The 23,621-nt window shown below is 54.0% G+C and overlaps 1 long non-coding RNA gene and 1 other non-coding gene across 11 annotated transcripts in view; both read left to right on the top strand.

Moving 5' to 3' along the window:
* Positions 1 to 8,177: 8,177 nt before the first annotated feature.
* Positions 8,178 to 23,621, top strand: part of LOC114205935 (uncharacterized) — a 227,144-nt gene continuing 211,700 nt past the window's right edge. For 9 of the 10 annotated variants that reach the window (XR_015768890.1, XR_015768891.1, XR_015768889.1 and 6 more), the window contains exons 1-3: positions 8,178 to 8,596; positions 12,789 to 12,986; positions 13,574 to 13,729. This is a non-coding gene — a long non-coding RNA (uncharacterized LOC114205935). Of the gene's footprint in view, positions 8,597 to 8,838; positions 8,919 to 12,788; positions 12,987 to 13,573; positions 13,730 to 23,621 lie in introns of all 10 variants that reach the window. The other variant, XR_015768892.1, reaches the window with a different exon arrangement.
* Positions 11,070 to 11,176, top strand: LOC114206033 (U6 spliceosomal RNA). The gene has a single exon (XR_003608530.2). It is a non-coding gene; the product is annotated as a U6 spliceosomal RNA (small nuclear RNA).

Raw genomic sequence — 23,621 nt, 5'->3', positions numbered from 1 at the left:
CATGGAGGTGATAAATTATTGTTTATCATTTTGCTAGTGCTGCCGTAACTGAATATTACAGACTGGGGGCTTAAACAGAGAGATGTATTGTCTCACACTCCTGGAAGGCTGGCCGTCCATGATCGAGGTGTCATCAAGGTTGGTCTCCCCTGTGGCCTCTCTCCAGGTCTTGTAGATGGCCACCTTCTCTCTGTGTCCTCACGTGGTCTGTGCGAGTCTGCATCCTAATCTGCTCTTGCTGTAAGGACACCAGTCATACTGGGTTTGGGCCCACTCTGATGACCTCATTTTACCTAAATTACCTCTTGAAAGGTTCTCTCTCCAAATATAGTCCTATTCTGAGGCAGTGGGGGTTAGGAATCTGGGGGTGGGGGGTGGGGAACACAGTTCAGCCCATAACAGTGATTTTAAACCTCTAACATAGAATAATGGATATAGAGCATCTGTCATGGTTCCCGGCACGGATGAGACGCCACGGTGTGTTGTTTCCATTGCTTTCCACTCTATGCTTTCTACTGTATCTTGGGATAAATTCTCAACGTGGGGCAAGTCTCGATGGACCATAGGCCCTGCGGTGGTTTGGGATTTCTTTCCTCTGGCCTTCCAATTATTCTCACAGAATTCTCATAGAATTATTGCTTTTTTTCCTCCTTCAGCAGGGTCTGGGTGATGGACCATCAGCCGAGGATGGATTTTTACTGGGCCTTTAGAGCCCTGTGCATATTTTGAACACCTGCACAAAGTGAGGAGGGCCCAGGGATCATTGAGAAGCCTGTGGAAGGGAAGCCGAGTTGCTGCCAAAGGCTGAAGTCATTCAGAGGCAGAGCCCAGAGGAGAACGCAGGTCTCTTATCACAGGCTCAGAATCCAGTAGTGCCTGCGCCCTCTGAGAACCATCAGTCCCACTTTGCTGGCACCTGGTAAACAGGGAGGCCACCCAGGCATGTGGATGAAGAGAGGCTGTCGCTCAGGACTCAGCCAAGAGCCCTCTTCTCGAAGCTCTGTTCCCGTTATATTCCGCTCCCCACCAGCCCCTTCCGCTGACTCTCGGCATCTAATGACGATCTTTTTTGTACGTGTCTGTCTGTCTGCTAACTGGCTGTCTGTCTGTCTCAGGGGCCTCCATGTCATTGGGAAATTTGCGCATCACAGCACCTGCCCGGCTGGGCACCACAGCCCCGGACTCCATGTGGATTGTCTATCAGACTGTAACCCCCTGAATGCAGGAAAAGAGTTGGGATTCTGCTTTCTGTGGGTGATTCCTAGCATGTGGCTAGGCATAGAGGAAGCTTTCTATATGCTTGTTGAATACATGAATGAATGGATTTCAGCATGGGATTGTGGAGGTGGACGAAACCTAATGCTCTTTTCTTCTGACAAGTGCAGAAATCTCTGCAATGTCACTGACTCCTTGAATACTATCTGGGATGAGGCACCCACTCACCAAGTAACGATTTCCCTACTGGGAAATATGGGCACTTAAAACTTTTTTTTTAAAAAGATTTATTTACCCATTGAGAGAGAGAGAGAAAGAGCCGTGGGGGGGGGAGGGGCGGGTGTCAGAGGGAGAAGAGAATCTTAAGCAGACTCTGAGCTGAGCACAGCGCCTGATGTGGGGCTCGATCCCATGGCCCCAGGACCATGACTCCAGCCAAAACCAAGAGTCGGATGCCCAACCGACTGCGCCACCACCCAGGCGCCCCTTAAAACAATTTTTTTGTAGCTGCTGAACTCTGGCTCCTTCTCTTTTATCCCGTGCTCTTAATTCTGGGCAGAACTTTGGAGGTCTCTCATCCAGGGTTTTCCAGAAGAAAGAAAGTGCTTTCCGGGGGGGCAGTGGGGTGGAGTAGTCAAAGATCATTTGAAAAACCCAATGCACCGTTATATATTTTGAAATTTGGAAAATGAGAGAAAACCCTATTATTTTAATGATAAAAACTATTAACAATAAAGGGATGAGAAATTATGAGGGAGGAACGAAGTCGGGGGAGGAGGCGGTGATCAGGCATGAGGTGGAAACAGATTTCTCAAAATTTACCTGGTTGTATTGTTTTGAGTTTTGAACCACATGAATGTTATTGTCCAGGTGGAGTGAAGATTTAAATGTTAAAAAGGTAGGCAGGACAAACAAAACAAAAGGAGACGAGTCCTGTACTGTTGGGAGGAGAAGACACAAGGATTCCAAAGGCCATCCCCCACCCAGTTTTTTCTGCTCGCCAAAAGGGGGTGCCTTTTGATGAAGGTTAGCGGACACTTGGGTGACTGGCACCCTCTCTCTTGGGGAAGAACGGGAAGCCCAGAGAGGTGGTGTTCAGTCCAGTTCAGGCAAATCAATGCCATTTCTCCTCTTTTCAGATGTCCCGTGTGTAGAGGGATTTAGTAGAAAACGCTTTGGCCTGAAAACGGAGTTGGGGATGTTGGTGGACCCCTCCATTCGCGTTCTCGTGAGTTATTACCTTGGAGCTGACATCAGGCCTAGGTGTCTGCTCCTCGGCTATGGAGAGAAACATTTGAAAATTGCACTTCTCAACTTCTCTGAACCTAGGCGTACTTTACAAAATGAAAAACCAGTAACTTGGGAATATGTGAAAAGATGCTCCTCTTCACTGACTCATAAATGCAAATGTTATTTGATTTAAATGAAAAGACGAAAACTTGTGATGATGATATACATCTATCCTTTGCAAAGAGGTATTTGTATGTGTTTGTGTAGACGAAACATTTCTGGATGGATGTATAGAAAACTATATAGGCAGTGGTTACATCTGGAGAGTGTGGGGCTCTGTGAAATGGGTGGGAAGTTCCCTGGAGATTGTATAATCTTTTGTAGACCAAATTTGTTCACTGTGGGCACATAAGATTTTCCTTTTAAAAAGGCAGCCCTGGGCGCCTGGGTGGCTCGGTCGGTTAAGCATCTGCCTTTGGCTCAGGCCATGATCCCAGAGTCCTGGGATCGAGCCCTGCATCGGGCTCCCTGCTCCGCGGGAAGCCTGCTTCTCCCTCTCCCTGTACCCCTTCCCCTGCTTGGGCTCTCTCTCTCTCATGCTCTCGCTCTCAAATGAATAAATAAAAATCTTTCAAAAAAAAAAAAAAAGGCAGCTCCTCCCGCCAACAAAAATCTAACCCCTCATAAGCCCTTGTGAAAATCAGATTGGATAACTCAATTCTCAATCCCATAAACTTTTATACGCACTGATAATGTTCCAGCCACTGGCTAATGTATGTAAAAATTGCTTCACAAACTGTTAACCACCATAAAAACTGAGAGCAAATGATTTATTTCAGATAGTACGGCTAATTAACCAAATATTTATAAGAACCAGCTTCCAGAACATCAAGACTCATTGCAAATAAGCAGTCATGGTTATTTTATTAAGTGCTAGATTTTAACAATACAGAATTACAACGTTCAAAATTACACACATAACAACTCCTTCCAAATCCTTCCAGAAAGCCAGCAAAGCAGCATGAAGAAACTTTAGGAGCCGGGAGAGACGGTACCTGTCACAAGGCCTGTGATGGGAGGGAGGCAAGGGAGAGAGGCCATGAGGCCACCATCTGAAGAGCATGGGACAGGCATCCTTTCTCAGGGGAGCCATCCTACCACTTTCACTCTTTGACTCATCCTTACTGTGACCTCTCGGCGTGCAGATGTTTAAAGATGTTGTAAGTGTTCTGTAATTCCATTAGATAACGTCTCTCTGAACACCGGCCACCTCCAACTGCAGTCCTGGGGTAGTGATGCCTTACATCTCCCCGAGGACTCCCCGTGTACTGATGCTAGCAGGCAGGTCTCCTTAGCTTAGATTTGTACTGGAGCCAACTGGCCTGACAGCTTTATGTGAGAGCTTCTTCTTGGGTTGTAGGAAATGGGCTATAGTGTGTGTCCTAATGATCCTACGAGGCTGTGACTGGTGCATATTTCACCCTCATCTCCCAGAGCAGTGTGACGCAACCGATCAATGAGCCAGCTCTCCCATGACTACTCCAAGAAGGTAGGAGAGGGTGTGGCTTCCTAGAGTCTAAAAGGCACTACACTGCCCTTCGGGATTTTGCACCGCTCTCCTTCCCCCACCCCCTTCCTTGCAGGAAGCAGTGTGTGTGGCCCAGATGCAGGAGGGCTGCTGAGATCCGTCTCACCAGGCAATGGTCTCTGTAGGGAGACAGGCCTGGAGGTGCGTGGCCTGGGCTCAAGTCCCAGCTCTGGTGCTTAGTGCTACTAACACCCAGGGTGGTCCACGCGGCCTCTCTGTGCCTTAGTTCTCCACCTGCGAAACGGGAGCAACAACAGTGAGATCGCCCAGTGGCTAGGACAAGCAGAGGGCTCACACCTGCACCCCCTACCCATGAAGTGGCTGTTAGATGGGAGAGAGGATAAAGGGAGCCTGGAGGCTAGCGGGGGGCCTGAGCATCTTTCTGCCTCTCTCCTTCCAGAGTCCTATTTGGGGTTGCAAGGTCATTCTGGCTGAAGTGTTTTGGAGGCTTTTGACTTGAGGGCCTGTGGGACTCCATGGGGGTTCTGGGAAAGCCAGTGGAACCAGTGTGAGTCCTGAGCAGAGGAGGGTGGGGCGGCCTGCTCAAGGCCAGGGGCTCTGAGGGGAGGGGCACCAGGCCGCGCCTGGCTTCTGATGGGGCTCTGCCATTGACTAGCGGCCTCTCTGGGCTCTGGTTTCCAAATCTGTAAAATGTGCGTGAGCTTACACCAAGTTGGCTCAAGGATCAGAGAGATTAGGCCTTTAGTGCAGTGTGCCAAACTGGTTTTATCAGGGAGCTCTTGGCCATACTACTGGAACTGGGCGAGAGGGGAGGAGCTCAGGACTAAAGCCTGGCTCCAGAGGGCCCGAGGGCTTCCCAGATTGTTTCCCCGGGCCCTGCAGCACCCAGGCTTGCTGCAAAGCCCTGCCACAGTTCCGTGGCCCCCAGAGTCAGAGCCTCTGATGGAGTGCTGGCCGCTTTGGTGCCATTTGTCACTGCAGCCCACCTTGAGGGAGACAAGGAACTAGGACTGAGGGGACATGCCGGATCGGGGGGCTCAGGGGGCTCGTGCCGTGTGGCTGCCGCTGGTTATATCCCGCCTGGTGTCCTTTCCCAAGCAGAGTTTTTAGGGGAAAGCCAGGTTCCCCAGGCCCCGCCCGGGGGAAGGGCCCACCCGCAGGAAGGCCTGTGGGGGGAGGGGAAGCGGAAGCTGGACAGCTCACGTCCTGCCCTCCCCGGTGCGCGCTCAGCACCCTGTGCTTCTTGGGATCTTGACGGGGTTCAGCCCAGAGTAAAGCCAACAGCCCCAGAGGGTGACATGTGCCCTTCCAGCTGGGCTGGGGGGATGTCTGGGGTTGTCTGGGGTTCACACCTGGGCCCCCAGCCCTGGGAGGAGACAGTGCTTCCGGGTGCCTTGGGGTGGCCAGGGACAGGAGGGAACTTGGGACTCAAGCGCATTCCTCCTTTAGAGTTCAGAACACAGCAGTCCGCCATAAGCCCACCCTCTGCTCTCAAATCTCATTGCTCTCATTTTAAAGCAAATTTGGGTAAACTTGACAAGTTTTTTGATCTTCCAAATTCCAGTCTTTGGGTTTAATTGCAAACCTACCCCAAATTTGGGGTGGGTTTAAGATTTGTAGCGTGCTTGTCTTGAGCTCTTCTATGCCCTGTCTTGGTTTGACATGAGCTGTTCGGGACCAGGACCACCCTCCCTGCCCTTGTGCGATCCGGCCCCTGGCTGGCACCACCCACTTCTGTCTGGAAGTGACTGGCTGCTCCCCCTGCCCCCACCATGCCCAGGTCTGTCTCTGCCCTCCAGGCACCCCCCACCCCTTGCTGCAGCCCCCTCTCTACCAGGGGGCAAATGTGGGTTCAACTTTAGGAAGAGGCAGGCAAAGCTGAGCTGAACATCCATATGGAGGATGAGCCATTTCTCCCAGGCTTCCCTTCTGGTCCCCGGCCTCTGAGAGCTGTCAACCCCTTTCTTGGAGCCCAGCCTTGTTTCCTGCTCTTCCAGCAGCTGAGGGCCCGGCTCCTGTTGTGAGCCCAGAGCTGTGTTGAAGAGCCCAGGATGTGGGAATACCATATGATCTTGCTCATATGTGGAATTTAAGAAACAAAACAAACAAGCAGAAAGAAAAAGCGAAAGAGACAAACCAAGAGACAGGCTCTTAATTACAGAGAACAGTCTGATGGTTACCAGAGGGGAGGTGGGTGGGGGTTTGGGTTAACTAGGTGATGGGGATGAAGGAGGGCACTTGTGATGAGCACTGGGTGATGGATGGGTCATCACTACATTGTACACTTGAATCATAACACTGGGATAATAAAAATAAAGTCACGTTTACAAAAAAATAAAATCTAATTTCTCCCCCCAAAAAAGAAAAAAAATAAGAAAAAGAGGGAAAAAAGAGAAGAGCTGTGAGAACAGACATCGTGAGGAGAAGCTTCTAGAAGTGTCCAGTGCTATCTCTGGGGGACCAAGTTCTACACTCAGTAGCCAAGAATGTAATCACTTACAGGTCCCTTCAACACAGTGACCTTTCCTTCTGTCTCTGAGCAGGATGACTTCTCAAATGTCAACATCTGCTATTGTCACCTAGCACTGTGCATGTCAGGTGACTTACAGCCAACTTGGAAGTGGAAATTTCAGACATTTCTGTGTGGTTTGTATAACACTAATAAAAAAGGATCCTAAAACAAAATGCAAAAGGCCCCAGAAAACCCAAACTTTCACAGATCCCCAAACCCGGTTGTGCTTCTCCTTCGTCGGGAAAGCTGGACACTGTTCTCAGTATTGTACAGACTCATTTAATCTCTTCCAACAACCTTATCAGGCAGGTAATATTATTATCCTCATTTATTTTTATTTTTTATGAACAGTTTCATTGAGATATGATTTGCATCCTATAATCCACTGCTTCTTGGTATATGACATTATTATTAACTTTGTAAAATTGTGATGAAACATGCATAACATAAAAATGCCCATTTAACCCATTTTAAGCATATAATTCAACGACGTTAATTCCATTTACACTGTTGGGCAGCCACCACCACTCTTTCCCAAACTTTTCAACCCCCCACAAACAGAAATTGTGTAACTGTTAAGCATATTATCCCCATTTTGTAGATGGGAAAACCGAGGCACAGAGAGGTAAGGACACTAGTCTGAAGTTACACAACAAACACGTTGGCGGAGCCAGGGTCTGACACAGGTAATTTGGGTCCAGAGCTTGTGTTCTTCACATCCACCACCCTGCCCTGGGTATCCAATAGCGGCTGATGTGTGCTGAGAGCCCATAGGTGCTCATGGGTTTCTTTGGTCCTTACGGGAGGTCTGCGAGATGGTGATTACCGCCCCTATTTTACAGCTGAAAAAACAGGCATGGGGAATTTGCCTAAACACAACCACAGTGCATGACAGGCAGAGTTGGAACGTGGGTCCCCCTGACCTCGAGGTTCACACTCTTCCCACCTTGCGGCACACCTTTCAGAGCGACTCGTGGCTTTCCGGCCGCTCTGCCTAGCACCCAGCGCACATTAGGGGCACCAAAGGCCAGCTGAGCTTCCCTTCAAGACTGCAGTGGGGAGGGGAGCCTGGCGGTTCCCAGGAGCACTCAGCGAGTCCTGCAGTTAGAGGACAATTCGTGTCAGGGTGGAGGAAACTTCATCCCAAAGGCAGGGCCTGGGTTCCTCTTCTAGGTCGTGAGAGTCCACAGGCAAAGGCGTAGGGTGAAGCTGGAATTGCTTGTAGGGTTAAGGGATGCAAGTCCTCTCTCATTCCATTCCACAGATAATCCTTAAGGACCTCCCAGTGTTCCGCGGTATACGGAGGCCATATAGTCTGATCAGCCGGGTTAGAGGTTTGCACAAATTGCGAGGGTGGGGGTGGGGTTTTGGGGGACGTGGAGGTGGTGTGGTGAAAAGAGAGAAGGGTTGTATCTGGGCCCAGGAATAATGAAAGGCCTCATCTAAAAAAGTCTTGAGCAATGAAATGGACTTGAAAAGAGGTGATTTTGACAGTTGCAGGAGATGCCGGGAGGCTGGAACGGGAAGGTGCACGGAGGAGGCGTCCTGGACCCGGCCGGGAAGCTCAACCGGGAGGAGGACCCGGGCGAGGCTGCGCGCGGTGCGTGCGGCGGGCGGGGCCTCTCGGAGCTCCGCCCCGGGCCCGCCCGGGGGCCGCCGCCACTTCCCTGCAGCGGAACCTGTCCCTGCGCCCGCGCTCGAGACGACGCGACCTGTTTTTCTGACCCAGCGGGAAGTGCTGGCGCAGGTGGTCTCGAATGCGTGTTCCTCTTTGCCTCTGATGTCTGGAAGGGGAATTCAGCAGCAAGGACTCCTGTCTGGAGCTCTGACCCCAACTTCCTCAATCCAGGCTCTAGAGAGGCGCCCGTAGCTGAGCCCTGGGGTCCCGCGGGCCGCGCACTCTCTCTCCCTTTCCCTGCTCTGCACCCCAGCCCGCGCTCCGGCCAGGGCGGACGTCCCTCTGTGCCCGCGCTGGCGCTTGTCCCTGTCCCGACCTGGGCTGGCCATCACCCTGCACTGGGTCGGATAGTCACAAGTCTCTCCCCTCTGAGACCGCTTCTGTTTTAAGACTGCGCATCGCGAGGCTTTCAGTAAGTGTTATGGAATGAATAGTGAGTATGTGATGCCCCCGTGCCTCCCCCAGCCAGGCAGAGCGCCCCCTCCTCCCAGCGCCCCCTCTCCCCGTGACCATGACCAGGGGGAAGCACAACCCTCAGGGTGCTTCTCTGAGGCAGGAGCGGTGCCCCCTCCACCTGGGGGCCCAGCTGCTTGTCTCTCGTAGGCCCGGGGCTGCAAGGTGGCCACATCTCAGGTGTGCTTCCCCTATCCTCAGGCATTCCCATCCCCATGCCCGGTGAGGCCTCAGGTGGTGGAAGAATCAGGAGCACGGCTGAGGAAGGACTCTTCCTACAGGTCTGGGCGGGGCTGGGGGAACTGGGAGCTTGCTCTGAACCCCGACGCTGCCCTGGCGCCAGCTTCTGCGCGTTCCTAGCCTGGGTAGCCTACTCCCTGCCCTTTGCACGCGAGCAGGTGGTCACCGCTGGAATCTGTGATTGGAACAGTGCCCTCCCTGTCTCTCAGGCTTGTGGAAAGCAGCTTCTTTGACTTCTTCTACCTTCCTGGAAAATGGCCTCAATTTTCTGGAAGACGGAAGGAGGATCTGGTTCTCGGAACATTCCCGCTTCTTCTCCTCGCAGATGCCACTCACTCAGTTGCATGTGAAGGCTGGGGCATCTGTGGTCAGCACTGGCTGAGGCCCGTGGTTAAGTGGTCCCCAGCCAGGGAGCCCAGCCCTGGCTTTCAGAGGCTCTGTGCGGATCTGCCTGCTCTCTCATGCCTGTCCTATGTCAAGGATGGTCCCTGCCCCCGCTCAGAGGCAGGTCAGGAAGGCCTGTGAGGGCCCTGGGGGCTTCCCGAGGAACTCTGTTCTACTGGCATCCCCAGGCTGCTCGGTCCCAGGACCCAGATCCCTTGGGCCCCCCCGGGGGGGGGGTGTGACCACCTGCCGCCCCTCTTTCTGCCACTGTGCCCTTTCTCTGTGTGGCCTCTCTGGCCAGGCCCTGCTGAGCAGGGAAGCACTAAGAAGCTAAGGGCAGGAGGACGCTGGGGCCTTGCCACCTCTGGCCTGTGGCTCTCTGGTTCTGGGCCTACGTGTGGCTAAGGAGGATGAGTGTCAGTGGATTCATTTGGTGTCAGAAAAAGCAGGCGCTCTGGCCCTTTTCCGGAGGTAGTGGGCCCCTCTCTCCGTCTTTCCCGCCAGCAGTGGCCCTGGCCGTGGTGTTCTCCACGCTTCCCACCAGGGTGTCCTCATTCTAGAGGGCCGTCGGGGGCTCTCATGGAACCTTGGGTTGGAAGGTGTCCCAGGGACCCCGGTGCACTTCATCCGAGCCCTTGGTGCAAACACCGCCCCTGGCAGGCGGTGTCCACGGGGGAGCTGCTGAGGCCCCTGGGCTCTGTCATGAGTCCCCAGCAAGACGCAGACCCTCGTTTCTGTATCTGGCTGCCCACGGGCTGTGCCGACATTGTCACACGGCTCCATGACCCTCACAGGCTGTATTTGCGTTTTCTGACACTGAATCTAGCACTGAGCACGCCGCTCACGCACGGGACGCTCAGCAAGCGGGTGTCCCTTCCTCCGGCTGCTGCCCGTCAGCTCTCTCGCCAGCCTGGGTGCTGGGCCGTGACCGGGCTTCTATTACTCTGTCTGCTTTAAGGGCTATTCAGTCCGCCCAGCGCGCTCCCTCACAGACCCCTCTCACCTCCTCTCCTGCCCCTCCTGGCTTTCACATCACAAAGGGCTGCCCGAGCCCCTCGCACATACACAGAGGTGCTGCACTATCCAGAAGGATCCTGGGGCACAAAGAACCCACCCAGCAGGCAGTCTGCCCCACCACCCTGCTGACCATTTCCTGGCCTCCCTGGGCCTTCTTTCCACATGCACAGCACTTGGGAACCCCTGCTCTTCCCTGTCAAAGGGGAAGGCCTCACTCACCCCCACCTCAATGACCCCAGGACAGCTTTATTCCCCCTGCCTCAGCAGCTCTCCCCACCTCCAGTAGGGTCAGCAGATTCTCCTTTGCCTGTTGGGCCCCCGGCTCCGGGCCACATGATCCGGAGCCCCATCACAGCTACGCAATTCTGTTCTGCTGCAACCTATGACCTTGTTCTCAAAGGCCTTAAGGTTTTTCTCATTTGCCCCAGAGTTACCTAGAGGGCTGAAGGGTGGTGGGCAGTCCCCACCCCCCGGAGGGTCAGGGCATGATCTGGTAGCAGAAGGTTCCTTCAAGGGAGCGTCATGAAAAATTTCTGATTTTCATATGGTCACAGAACAAAACGAAACCGTAATTGCTTTGTATGGTATCCCACTAATCTAGTGGATTATTATATTCTCTTATGAAAAATGTTTGACAGTGCCTCTAGGGGTAAAATTAGAGCATGCGTTGGGGGGGGCTTGATGGGTGCCTGTTGTCACGGGATGTGCCAAATCGCATGCCTGCCCTTTCCCCCACCTACCCCAGTTCCCTGAAGGCTGAGACTCATTGAAAGTCACAACTGCGTTTTCTCGTGCTTGCTTCGGCAGCACATCTACTAAAATTGGGACAATACAGAGAAGATTAGCATGGCCCCTGCACAAGGATGACATGCAAATTCACAAAGTGTTCCGTATTTAAAAGATAATAAAGTCACAATTGTTTTTTCTTTTCAAGTCTGTTGAGAAGGTGCAGAGTTTTGCCTTCTGAGCATGGATGCTCGATCCAGTGTAATCATGCATTGGTTAAATAAGTACAATTTCTTGAACGCCTGCTCTCTGCCAGGCACCCTGCTAGGTGGTCTGTGGGGAGTGAAATGAACAGGGCAGAGACACAGACCACCCTCACCCTCTTTGATGTCAGTTTAAAATCCCAAGTCTGCCATTTACCGTGTAACCTCGGGCAGATCATTGAATCTTTCTGAGCTTCAGTGCTGTTATCTATCAAACGAGGTTGGGAATTCCCGCCTTGCTGCACTTGCCTGGCATATAGCAGGTGCTCAATAAATGGCCACTATTTTTCTTCCAGGCCATGGGGTGTCCTCTTTCTTCTTACATGGAAATTGCCTGTTGGCTCTGGAGTCAGCTGGCTGTCCTGAGGTTTTGAGTCCCTTGGAAGAATTCTGGGGAGTTGGCCGATTGGCTCCAGGAACTTGCCAGGCTGGCGGCCGTGCGGAGTGACCCAGAGTTGGAGTTGTCACTATGTCCTGTTCTCATTTCTGTTTCTCTGTGTGCTTTGTAATTGGGCCACTCTTTCAGTCAGCTAGAGCCGTTAATGACCTTGAGAAAGGATCCCAGCCCTGAATATAGAATCCTGCTCTTTTGAAGTCACCCACTTTCTTTGTGGGTCTCGATGTGTGTGTGTGTGTGTGTGTGTGTGTGTGTGTGTGTGTGTGTTTTCCCTCGTGGGCATGCCTTCCCTTGCGCTTTGATGTTGCCTCAGTAACAACAGCGTTCAGAATTATTAATTCCTATTGCGCAGTGAGGTGCAGTTTTATTACACAGAAAGGGGGAAAATATAATTGCTGTCTCGAGTAATCATTTTCTGAAGGCTGCGAGCCTAACTTTTCATTAATATTTCATTTGCGGCCAGGGTGGGTAACTGGGATAGGCCTAAAAATCTTGTTGTCCCCTACGCGTGGAGAGATCACGAGCTGGGGGACCCGGGGCCAGTGTGTGCTCTACAGTTGTGTGCAATTATTTCTAAAATTAAAGATGTTTAACCCATTAGCTCATAAGAAAGTGGAGGAGAGGTTTATAGAGACACAGCTCTTTACTGAGTGGGGTAAAGGTGCAAGTCCCAGGCAGAACCCATCTCAGCCCCTCCACTGGGGAAGCCGTGTCACCGGCCCCTGCAATGGATTTGGGGCATGGGGTCTGGGGGGCCATTGGCTCCCTAGTCAAAGCCGAGCTCCCGGGTCATGGGGATGGACATTCACAGGTCACTTGGTTGAAGGATGCCATGGGAAATGCTGTGGTCTTTGATGTTCTCTGGAGTGAGGCCCTTGAAGTGTTCAAAGTGTCTCTAGGTGGAGGGCCGAAGGCCGATTCCTGGACTGGGAACCCGGGAGACTCTGCTCTTGGGGCAGGGAGGCAGGCTACTGGGGTGGTGGGGAGCAGAGCCTTTGGTGACTAACAGCGATTCTGGATTCTGATGAGCTTCCTTCCCAGTCCTGGGGAGTCCGGCTGGGTGGGGACCCAGGGCTGGCTCCTGGGGGGGGCCCTGCTTCTCATATCCTCACACTATTTCACAGACATGAGCCCATCTGACCGTGGGAACAGCCTCCTGAGACCGGTGGGAATGTGGTGACATCAGCCGTTACCCCACTGGCTGGTCAACTTTATCTCATGGGATCCTCTGACAACCCTCGAGGGAAGAGATGCTCCCTTACAGAGGAGGAGGCTGGGACTTCTGGCTCAAGTTACTGATTCCTGAGGTCACCTGGCCCTAGGTGAGCTGGGATTAGTCAGTGGCCTGCCTGGGTGCAGGTGACCGTGGATCCTGGCAGGGGCGTGGGCTGCTCAGCGTTTGGTGACCGTGGAGAGCGGATGTGTGAGGCCCACTGCACTGTGTGCTCTTGCCTGCCAGGACTCCCTTCCTGTTTGTGCCGGCAGGGGTCCTGACTCCTAACCCAGGGTGCATCCACATGAAGGGAAAGATCGCTAAACTGTATAAGCACCATTGGGAGTTTTAAAGAATATCCCTGCTCAACCCCGGAGTTGCTGTGTTTCTGTGTTCTTGGGCTTACTGTGTTTTCCTAGAAAAATAAATCAGTAAAAAACATTGGCCAGTAGGTTTATTGCCATATATCATTAGTGACAAAGGGGGTTGTCTTAGTTATTAATCATCTGGGGATTTCTAGACATTTGTGCTCACATTTGTGCCCAAAGACGTGGTGTTGTCAGGGGTTCTCTCTTCCGGAGAAAGGCCCCAGGGTGGGGACGCCCTGAGACTGAGTTGGGGGCCGTGGGGGAGGCTGGAGAGAGAGGCGTGGGAACTTAAGGAGTAGCTGTGAGATTCAGTGTTTCTTTATCTCAGGACCTGGAGCAGGGAGGAAGATGGCAGGACAGAGGCTGATGGTGGCCCCTCCATGCCAGGCACTCTCTGGTGGTCTCGTGTGACCTGCTGGCTGCGTGTCCCGTTCTACACACAGGGAAATGGAAGTCCTCACACAGAACAACACCCGGGCGCCAGGTGAGTGCACAGAGCAGGATTTGAACCCAGGTTCTGCCCTCGCCAGCCCAGGGGAGAGCTGACCCAGCAGAACAAAGCGGTGGCCCCGGGCTCCCTTCTGCCCGACACATCCATCGTCCTCCCTTCGTTCCGTGCTGCTGTAACTCTGCTCCTGCCAGATCCATACCCGCTAAGCAAACCACTTCTAAAGAGGTTTCAACAGGGGCTGCATTTTGTTTATTTTCCCCTTACTCATTCCATTTCCCAAACAGTATAAGGTATTGCTTGCAGAAAGCTTGAGTTTTCTTCCCTGATCCCATGCCCCAGAAGTGATTGCAGCTCAGGACCTGGTGTGTGGGGCACCAGACTTTATTTCTAGGCAAATAGGAACCTTTAAAAATACGGGTAGATATCTACACACGGAGAAGTTTTCATTTATACAGAATGGGTACCTATAAGCAGAGTTATTATAGCAATATTTATAAAAGCCAAAGACTGGAAAAACCTGCAATAAAATCGCCTGAGTAGGGGTTCAGTTGGATCTGTGATACAGCCTTCGATAGAATTACTGTGTTACTGGGCTGTTAGGAAAAGAACTGTCCACATACAGCCACGAGAGCTGCTTACAATATGTCATTAAATAAAAAAAGTGAAGGACAAATCATATGCATCATGTGGACACACTTAATTTCCATGGCAGCTTCACACAGATGCACTGCTGGCATGGGCAGCCCCCGCAGATGCAGCCTAGAATTCTCTGTGCGGCTTTGACAGTGGCGAGAAGCTAAGCTGCCTGTGACATTGGGACGCCTCCAGAGAGACATGGCCACCCCAGAGGAAGTTACTTGCTGCCATGTGCAGGGGAAGTCCTGTGGTAAATGCTCCGGTAGGGGTGGAGGGGGAAGGGCTGCAGGCAGGGGAGACTGTGATGACCCCAATTTTGAACTGAAGCCTTCCTGGGAGGCAGCGCCTCAGAACTGTTCAAATGATTGCACGGACCCACTTCATTTCTACACAGGCAGAAACTCAGGCCCAGAGAGGGAAAGTGATGTGTCTGAGGTTACACAGCAAGGTCATGGTGGGGCTCAGCAGGCTCCCCAGGACCCTCTGGGTGGGACTCTGGAGCCTGTACTGGGGTGGGGTGGACTGGGGCTGCACCAGCCTCCCCACGTGCCTGTTTTCTTCTCCTTAGGGTCATCTCAACTTTCCTTTTCCTCCCTCTTCTTCCTCCTTCTGCCTGCAACCCCCTCAGTTTGGTCTACATACTCCCTGTCAGAGTTGGGGAACTTGGGGCAACTTGGTGAAAACCCTGGGTGAGAATCTGGTTTGATGCATTCTCCTTGGAACCCTTGGATGTCCCTGGTAGGTGCTGTGTGCACGTGTGTGTGTGCACGTGTGGTGTGTGTGTGTGGTGCAGGCATGTGTGTAGTTCGTGTGCATGTGTGGCGTGTGCATTCTTGTGAGTGTGCACGTGTGTGTGTGCATGCACGGTGTGGGTGGTGCATGCCTCTATGTGTGTGGTGCAGGCATGTGTGTGGTGTGTGTGCTGGTGTGGCGTGTGCATTTGTGTGAGTGTGCACGTGTGTGTGTGCACGCAGAGTGTGGGTGGTGCATGCCTGTGTGTGTGTGGTACAGGCATGTGTGTGGTGCGTGTGCAGGTGTGGCGTGTGCATTTGTGTGAGTGTGCATGTGTGTGTGCATGCACGGTGTGAGTGGTGCATACCTGTGTGTGTGTGGTGCAGGCATGTGTGTAGTTTGTGTGCATGTGTGTGTGTGCATTTGTGTGAGTGTGCACGTGTGTGTGTGCGCTCACGGTGTGGGTGGTGCATGCCTGTGTGTGGTGCGTGTGCATGTGTGGCGTGTGCATTCATGTGAGTGTGCACGTGTGTGTGTGTGCACGCACAGTGTGGGTGGTGCATGCCTGTGTGTGGTGCGTGTGCATGTGTGGTGTGTGCATGTGTGTGTGTGCACGCACGGTGTGGGTGGTGCATGCCTGTGTGTGGGTGGTGCAAGCGTGTGTGTGGTGTGTGTGCATATGTGCCATGAGCATTTGTGTGAGTATGCACATGTATGTGAGCACACGTGTGCTGGGTGTTAGAGGAGACAGAGGGTGACCCCTAACCGCAGGAGTGTTTAAACTGACCCAGGAGTGGGGGCAGCTGCAGGCTGCCATGTGCCCCTTTCTGCAGGCTGCCAGTGGGAGACGTGTCTCACCAGGGCCGGTGCCTCCCAGCAGAGCCTGGGACTCCGGGTTTAGAGAGGCAAGCTCTCAGAAATAGTAAACCACTGTTTTCTTGCCGGCTGTTTGCCCTTATTAATTCAGGTAGCAATTACCCATTCCGAATATTTGGCGACTAATTAGTTTTTCCTGTGGAGAAGGCAGAATGAGGACTGTTTTGCTCTGACCCGATCCACTTTCTCAGTTTCCCGAGGAAGGGGCTTGGGGCGCCAAAGGAGGGAAGAGGCAGAGGGTGAAAGAAACCTGCCCGACGCCTGGGATGCCCCTTTAGCTGTCAGGTCTCTGCTGCAAGTCTATAGCATGATAAAAATAACCCACCCGATTTTGGTTTTGTTCTTGCTTTCATGTTGCCTGGCCCATTTCCCCTGTGGGTGCTGCTCTTGGCAGTTTGCCTGATGATGTAGTGCTGGTGTCAGAGCAAAAGTCCCAGGCTACTTGCTGAGCTGGGGTCCCCCCTTTGGAAGTTGTGCCCTCTGAATCCACCAGGTGACCAGGGACCCTGAGTGCAGGGGCAGTCCTCTCACCAAGGACAGGCACAGGCTTGGGGGGCTGGGAGGCCAAGGGGCACACAGTTCGGGGGGACAGGTTGGAAGGGACAGCCAGGGGTGAGCTCAGCTGTGAGTTGACTTGGAGATGGTTTCTTCACCTTGAAGCCCCTTCGTCAACATCTGGCCTTGATTCACCTTTTTAGTGCTTGAACCTCTTGCTCTTGGGGGTCTAGTCCGGGCCGTCACTGATCATAGAGGAGCCTCTCTGAGAGGGTCCCAGGAGGTAGGAGGGTTGGCAACTCAAGTCTGAGCAGCGTCCTGAATTGGAACACCCCACAGGCATGGGTCTATTTGGGGGAAGTGGTTAATAGGTAAGTCAAACAAACATTGTTCTACCTTTTCTGGGGACTGGGGAGCGGGGGCGGGGTCAGGCCGTGGGGAGCTGGACCCAGAGCTGGGCACTGCAGCCCCGCTTACCAGAATGGGGCAGTGGGGCGCTTCCTCTGAGCCCCTCGTGTGCTTGCTGCCCGCAGGGACACTCATGGCTCCGTGAGATCCTGGCTCTGTGTCCAGCACCGTTGCGGTCTCTGTCCCTACAGGGCACTCTCCACCTGCCTCCCGTTTCAAATGAAAATTTCTGACCGCGGTTGGAAGGCCTCCTGGCCACCTTCTTCTTGGAGCCGAGTGGTGGGGCCTGGTCTTGGCTCGGCCTGCTGCCGGACTTCCTCATCCTCTGTGGCCACCCTTACAGACCAGTGCCCGCTGGCTGGCTGCACCCCCCGCCACCCAGCTGCAGAGGCCTCCTTCAGCCTCACCAGGACCCTGACCGCTCTGCACGTGCCTGTCTGTCTGTCTGACACAGCTGAGCCAGCCCTGCTGATGCAGGGATTTGGCTCCAGTCACTCGCACAGTTGCACTGCTTGCCCTATAACTTACTGCAGCTCAAGGCCATGGACCTTGTCTTCTGGTATTTGGGGTTTCCCCGGGGTGCCACGGCTTGTGCTCTGTGCTAGAGGGTGGCCGCTGACTGGCGACACATTCGGGCTGGTTTCTCCCAGCTGTGGTGGCTGCAGGTCCTGTTTAGATAGGCTCAGGGAAGGTGCCAGGGCCTTGGAGTCAAGCCTGGCTCTGAGTCCTGGTTCTTCTAGTTGGGTGTGACCTTGGGCAGCTTATGTCATCTATTTGAGCACCACTTCCCGCATGATGCCCGGGTCTTGGGTGTATGCTGCCCGCATAGTTGGTGCCAGAGGAGCCAGACCCTCAGGGTTCCCAGGGGGTGGCCTCCCCGGCACAGTTCACATACAGCCCGGACAAGTGGCCTTGGGGTCTCCCTTTAATGCCCCAGGAGTCTGTGGGGAACAGAGCATTACTGCCTTCTCCTTGGAGCCAAGAGAGAATCCCCCCCGGCCCCCGGCCCTGGCTGGGATTTGGGTCAAGGCCCCTCCCAGATGGGTCCCAGGTTACCCGAGGGGCTGCATTTAAATCAGCTCCCACACCGAATTTCTAGGCTGGTACATGAGGTGGCTTTGGGACCCAGTCCAGCCGCCCTGATGGCTACAGACGGGTTTCCTCCAGGGTGTGAAGCTTCAGACACAATCCCTTCAGCTGTCTTGGGAAATGCAAAAACACCAGGTGCAGTCCTGTCGGTTAGAGTTTCCATTTACATTACCTGGGGCTTTTCTGTCCAGCCTCCCCCGCCCCCTCTTGCAGCCAGGACTCCACTGTTCCCAGGTCACAACCACTCGAGGAATGTGCCAGTCAGTGAGGCCGGGCTGCTCACTGCGGGCGGATGCACCTGTCACAGGGACTGTTCACCCCAAAAGGTAGGGCGACACAGCATCTTTGGAGGGAGGGGTCCTTGGTCCAGATCCCTCTCATTACCTGGGCGGCCTTGGGAAAGGCCTCGGAGCATGGAGACTGTCGTGCTTCCTTGGCTGTGGGGTGAGGATGAGGTAAGCTAAGGGACACAGTAGGTCTGGCATAGGGCTTGAGAAGTGACAGCTGATAGTGAGAACAGCAACTATCCGTGGCGGGCTTCCTATCTCCCAGCTCTGTGGGGTGCTTGTGAGTGTCACCGCATCCGGATGGCACAGCGATCTTACAACGTAGAAAGCCTGATTACCCCCATCTTACTGGTGGGGAAACTGAGGTGTGGAGGAGTGAAGTAAGGTGCCCAAGGTCACCGAGCTGGTAGGAGGCAGAAGCCCGCATTTGTACCCAGGCCGTCGAACTCCGGGGCCTGTGCTGGCCCCCGTCCCCATTCTATGCAGGATGTCACCACCCTTGCAGGTTGCTGGCCAGTGTACCTCCCTGGGCTGCACAGCCGTGGTCCAGGGCCCTCAGCGGCTCCTGTCTCTTGAAGTCCCCAGTGGGTCGTAGGTGGCTGGCCTGACCTGCCCAGGCCCCTGAGCTGTGGTGAGCCAAAGCCCCTCGGCAGCCCTGGGGAGGCCAGCTCCAGATCCTGCCGCCCCACCTGCAGGCGGGCTGGAGCTGGGGAGAGCGTGGGCTTAGAGCCAGATGAGGCTGCTCTCCTCCAGCTCTGACGTTCATGACTGCGGACCTTGGTTTTGTCACTAATAAGGGTAAGACAGAGTGGCCGAGTAAGACAGTAAGACAGAGTGGCTACTATTATTATGGAGACTATTCTTTAAAAACTTTTTAAAGACTTTATTTTTAGAGCACTTTTAGGTTCACAGCACCATTAGGAGGAAGGTGCAGAGAATTCCCCTATACCTCCTGCCCCCCCCAACAGGCACAGCCTCCCCGTTATCAACAGCCCCCTCCAGAGTGGGACGTTTGTTACGGTTGGCGAACCTACAGTGACATGTCGTCATCAGTGTCACCCAAAGTCCGCGGCTGACATCACAGTCTTCTCTTAGTGTGTACGTTCTATGGGTTTGGACGAATGCACAGGGCCATGTGTCCACCATTATCATACATACAGAGTAGTTTCCCGGCCCTGAAAACCCTCCGTGCTCTGCCTATCATCCCTCCCCTCTCCCCTCCATAACCTCGGGCAACCACTGATCTCCTTATTGTCTCCATAGTTTTGCCTTTTCTAGAATGTCGTATGCTTGGAATCCTGCAGGATGTGGTCATTCCAGATTGGATTAATTCACCTAGAAATACGCATTTAGGTTTCCTCCATGTCTTTTCCTGGCTTGTAGCTCATTTCTTCTTAGTGCTGAGTAATATTCCATCGCCTGGATGTTTCACAGTTTATCCGCTCACGTGCTGAAGGACATTTTGGGTGCTTACACGTTTTGGCAATTAGGAATAAAGCTGCTATACACATCCGAGTGCAGGTTTTCATGTGGATATAAGTCTTCAACTCCTTTGGGTAAATACTAAGGAGCATGACTGCTGGATCATATGGTAACAGTAGGTTTAGTTTTGTAAGAAACCGCCAAACCGTCATGCAAAGTGGCTGCACATTCTGCATTCCCGTCAGTGACGCATGAGCGTTCCTGTGGCTCCCTGTCCTCCCCAACACGTGGTTTTGGCAGGGTTCCGGGTTTTGGCCAAGCTGATCGGCATGTAATGGTGTCTCCCTGTGGTTTTAACAGGTGTTAACTTTCCTTTTTAGCCTCACCTAGATCCCCCTGCTGTTTCTTTCTATGCTTTGTTTATTGTTTATTCAACAAACCTTTCTAGAAGAACTTGTCCTTTTAAGTGTGTGGGTTCATGAGCACGACTCAGCGCTTGCACATTGCCTGTTAGAAGCTGCGGCCGTGCCTTGTACACATGCGTGTTGCATGCGTGGTACGTAATTCTAGGACGTAGGAGCTAAATGGCTCCAAAGAGGGACTCTGGCGGAGGTACTGGGAGAGGCGGGGGGCGCACATCACTGTGGCATTTGGCTGCTCCTTTAGGGTCCAGGCAGGGACCCCTCCTGCCTGTTCTCAGCTTGTTCTCAGCCCCGCAGAGTGCCTGAGCTGCAGTAGACACTCAGGACAGGTTTGTTGAATAAGAGGAAATCAAAGAAGGGTTCCTAGAGGAGGTGGCTTTTAAGCTGGGGGAGAGAAGTGGGGGGAAGGGCATGTACCAGGCTCAGAGTCATGGAAATGCATGTAGCTTGCAGACTGCAATCAAGCAAGAGTTCTGGTTGGGCTGTGTTTTGTCACAAGCTGTGTGTTTGGGGCAAGTGAATTCCTGGAGGAAAGTAATAAAGATCCATCTGTTTGTTCAATAAACATTTCCTTGCCATCTAGCCCGTTGATGCCAAGTGAAGGCTAACACGAGGCTGTGGGCAGCGCTGGCAGGCTGCTGGGGAAACCAGTCAGGCGCCCGTGATGTCCTGGGCACTGGGGGGGGCTCATGCAGGGAGGGGAGCATTGGGAGGATGGTATCAAGCCAGGGTCAGTACACAGGGCGCCCTGAGACTGTGGCTTCACGGGGGAGCGGGCGTCAGAGAGGGGAGGGCAGGCAGAGCAAGGAAGCTGCTAAAGCTTGGATCTGGGGGTGCAGGAGCCTCGGTGTGGGTGCCCTGGGAGGGCCCTGGTCACGCCGTGCGGAGACTGCAGGGCATATGATGGTGCTCATGTTGCATGAGCTAGGAGTCGCCTGGTAAAAGTGCAGATCCTTGGCTTCATCCTGGGTGGAGAACACAGAGATGTTGACTCAGCGGGGCCCAGGACCGTGCATTTTCATTTTGTGGGCGTGATTTTGGCACCCCAGGAAATCCTGCTGCTGCTGCCGGCCCTTTGACATCGCAGAAATGCCTCTCTCGGAGCCGGGAGCCTAAGGAAGCTAGAAACCCTTGCGAGTCCCTAACCTTGCTGCTTCTGCGGGAGCCTGGGAGGCTCGCGTCCCGACCACCCAGTCTCTGCTGGGCCCGGGGGACATGCTCCCGGCGGCACATGGGCAGGGACGTCCCACTGGGGCCTGATTTCCCTCCTTGGTAAGGTGGCGGTCCGACAGCTCATCGCTCGCTTCATCTCATTTCGCACGTTGCCATATTCTTCCCTGTTCAGGAAGCAATTTCAGATGTGGCTTATATGGTATCAAATATATGAATATGGGGCAGATATTACGAGTGGGAGACACAGAGAGTGGAAAACAAAGGAGGGGACGAAACAGAGCGAAGAAGAGTGATGCTCAGTTATCTGGGCTGTCACTCCCCTTTAACGTGTTCTCATTTCTTTCAGGGTTTATGGCTGTGAGAAGGATTAGGGTTTAAGCTGCCAAAAGCCTCACATCTCTGTAGAAGCTAAAGCTACCAAAGCCTACCTGATTTGCTTAATGAAATGTTGTGCTTCCCTAGCAGGTGTGCGGTATCGAGTGAGTATTGTCTGGCAGTGAGAAAGTCTGGATGCCCGGCCCGCATCTGAATGCGGGGTCCTGGGCCTGCTGGCTCAGGCCCCCCGAGAGCCAGGCCTCGGGTCATCCAGAGGTGGCCACCCCACCCTCGGGGGCCTTCCAGGAGCCAAAGGGGCCATGCGCCCCCATCTTGAGGATGTTGGGTAGAAGGAGAAGCCCCTGGGATTCCATCTGCTTCCTGGTCCTTCAGGGAGAGGGAGCGCCCTGGTTTAGGAGCGTTAAAAGCCACGGCCGCACTCTGGTGGGATGTCCCTCGGGCGGGTCTGTCCCCGCACACGACTTGCCTTTGGGTTCCCGGCGGTAGGAATCGCCTCGTGGGTGAACGGAGCTCCCAGCAGACTGAGCCAGATCAACCACAGCAACAGCCCCCGCTCCTCTTCCCGGGGGGCGGGCCCACGTTGTGCTGTTATCTGCCAAAACATGGGATTTCTGAGATTTGTGGTAAGTTTTTGGTTTTGGACTCGAGCATTTGATTCTCCTCTTTCCAGTGATCTTCCTTTTCTCCCCTTCTTGAACTTCCTCAGAAACACGAGTCAGATGCGGCATCTGCTGTGTGTGCGCGCGCGAGGGTGCGACCTTCTCTAGATAGTAGTTATTAAGCAAAACCAAAGGGGAGTTTTCTGTGAGGATATTTGCCACTTACACGATCATTAATTGAGGTGGTAAAGTGTCGTATTCCTGGGTCCTGACTTCACTCCCACCACACCTGGCTTGAGAGCTGGGACTGGTCGCCTAGTTGATGCCACCCCGTCCCCAAGGGTGGCTTCTCTCCTCAGACATGGTCTTCAGCCCCTGCCCTCCACCCTCTCTCCCACAGTCTGGCTTTTCCAGGGCCATTCATGTTGGTTCCTGCCACAGGGTCCAGAGCCCCCCGGCACCTGCAGATCTTGGCTGGTGAGGTCCTCTGGTTGGAGGGAGGAGTGTGCATTTGGGTGTATAGCCCAGGGCTCGCCATCTTGGGGGGCATTCGTGTGGGACCTGTGGGGATCCTGGAGGCCAGTGAGGGGGATGAGGCAGGGCCGAGGTTGGGCTGCTAGTGCCCATGGGAGGGCCCCGGGTCGCTGTGCGAGGCCTCAGGAAGGGTGCAGAGGCCACGTGGCAGTGCTGTGTCCTCTGCCTCTAACGGCCCCCTCTCTCCAGCCCAGGGCTTTGGAAGAACAGAGGCAGCTAAAGAACAGGGTGCTCAGGGGGGGAACACTGGAGCTGGTTTCCAGGCTGGGAACATACAGGTCGTCTGGGCCGGGAGAGCTGGGGGGCCGGGTTGGGCTCACCTGGGGGGCAGAAGCCATGGATATGGGTGAGCTGGTGGCAGTACCAGGGAGAGGTGGGGGGAGCTAGCTTCTCCACGGGGCGAGAGCTGGCCTCACAGCCTCAGATGGAAGGTGGTGGCCAGATGCATGGACCGGCCTGGTGGGTGACCTGGAGGGAGTGGTCAGCAGGGATCTAGGCCGGGACAAACCCCTCCTCCTTCCTTCCCTCCCTCCCTCCCTTCCTTCACGTACTTATCACTTGCCTTAGGCGTCCTCTCGGGCACTGGGGAGATGGTGAATGTGGCATGACCCCGCCCTCAGCAGCTCTCTGGTCTCTGACTTCTTGGGGTAGGAGGGTCTGTAAACACTGGGTCGGGCCAGGCCCCAGAGTTTCCAGCAGCCCATGTGGAAACAAGGATTAGGGGTGTTTCTGTAGCACCTTCCAACAAAGAAGGAGGCCTTTCAACCCTCGCAGTGGCGCAGGTTGAAATGAGAGGCGCACCCACTGGTGCTTTCAGGCACCCCCTCGTCTGGGTCCTGCCTCAGCCCCAAGGAGCCTGCATGGTCACCACCAGCACCTGGTGGCTCAGGACCCAGGCTTGGGAGAGGAAGCGACT

Source organism: Eumetopias jubatus, unplaced genomic scaffold, assembly GCF_037043125.1.
Source record: "Eumetopias jubatus isolate StellerSeaLion01/CBP00866 unplaced genomic scaffold, mEumJub1_p1.0 scaffold_9, whole genome shotgun sequence".
NCBI classification, from domain to species: domain Eukaryota; kingdom Metazoa; phylum Chordata; class Mammalia; order Carnivora; family Otariidae; genus Eumetopias; species Eumetopias jubatus.
This window is presented reverse-complemented; position numbering and strand designations above follow the sequence as displayed.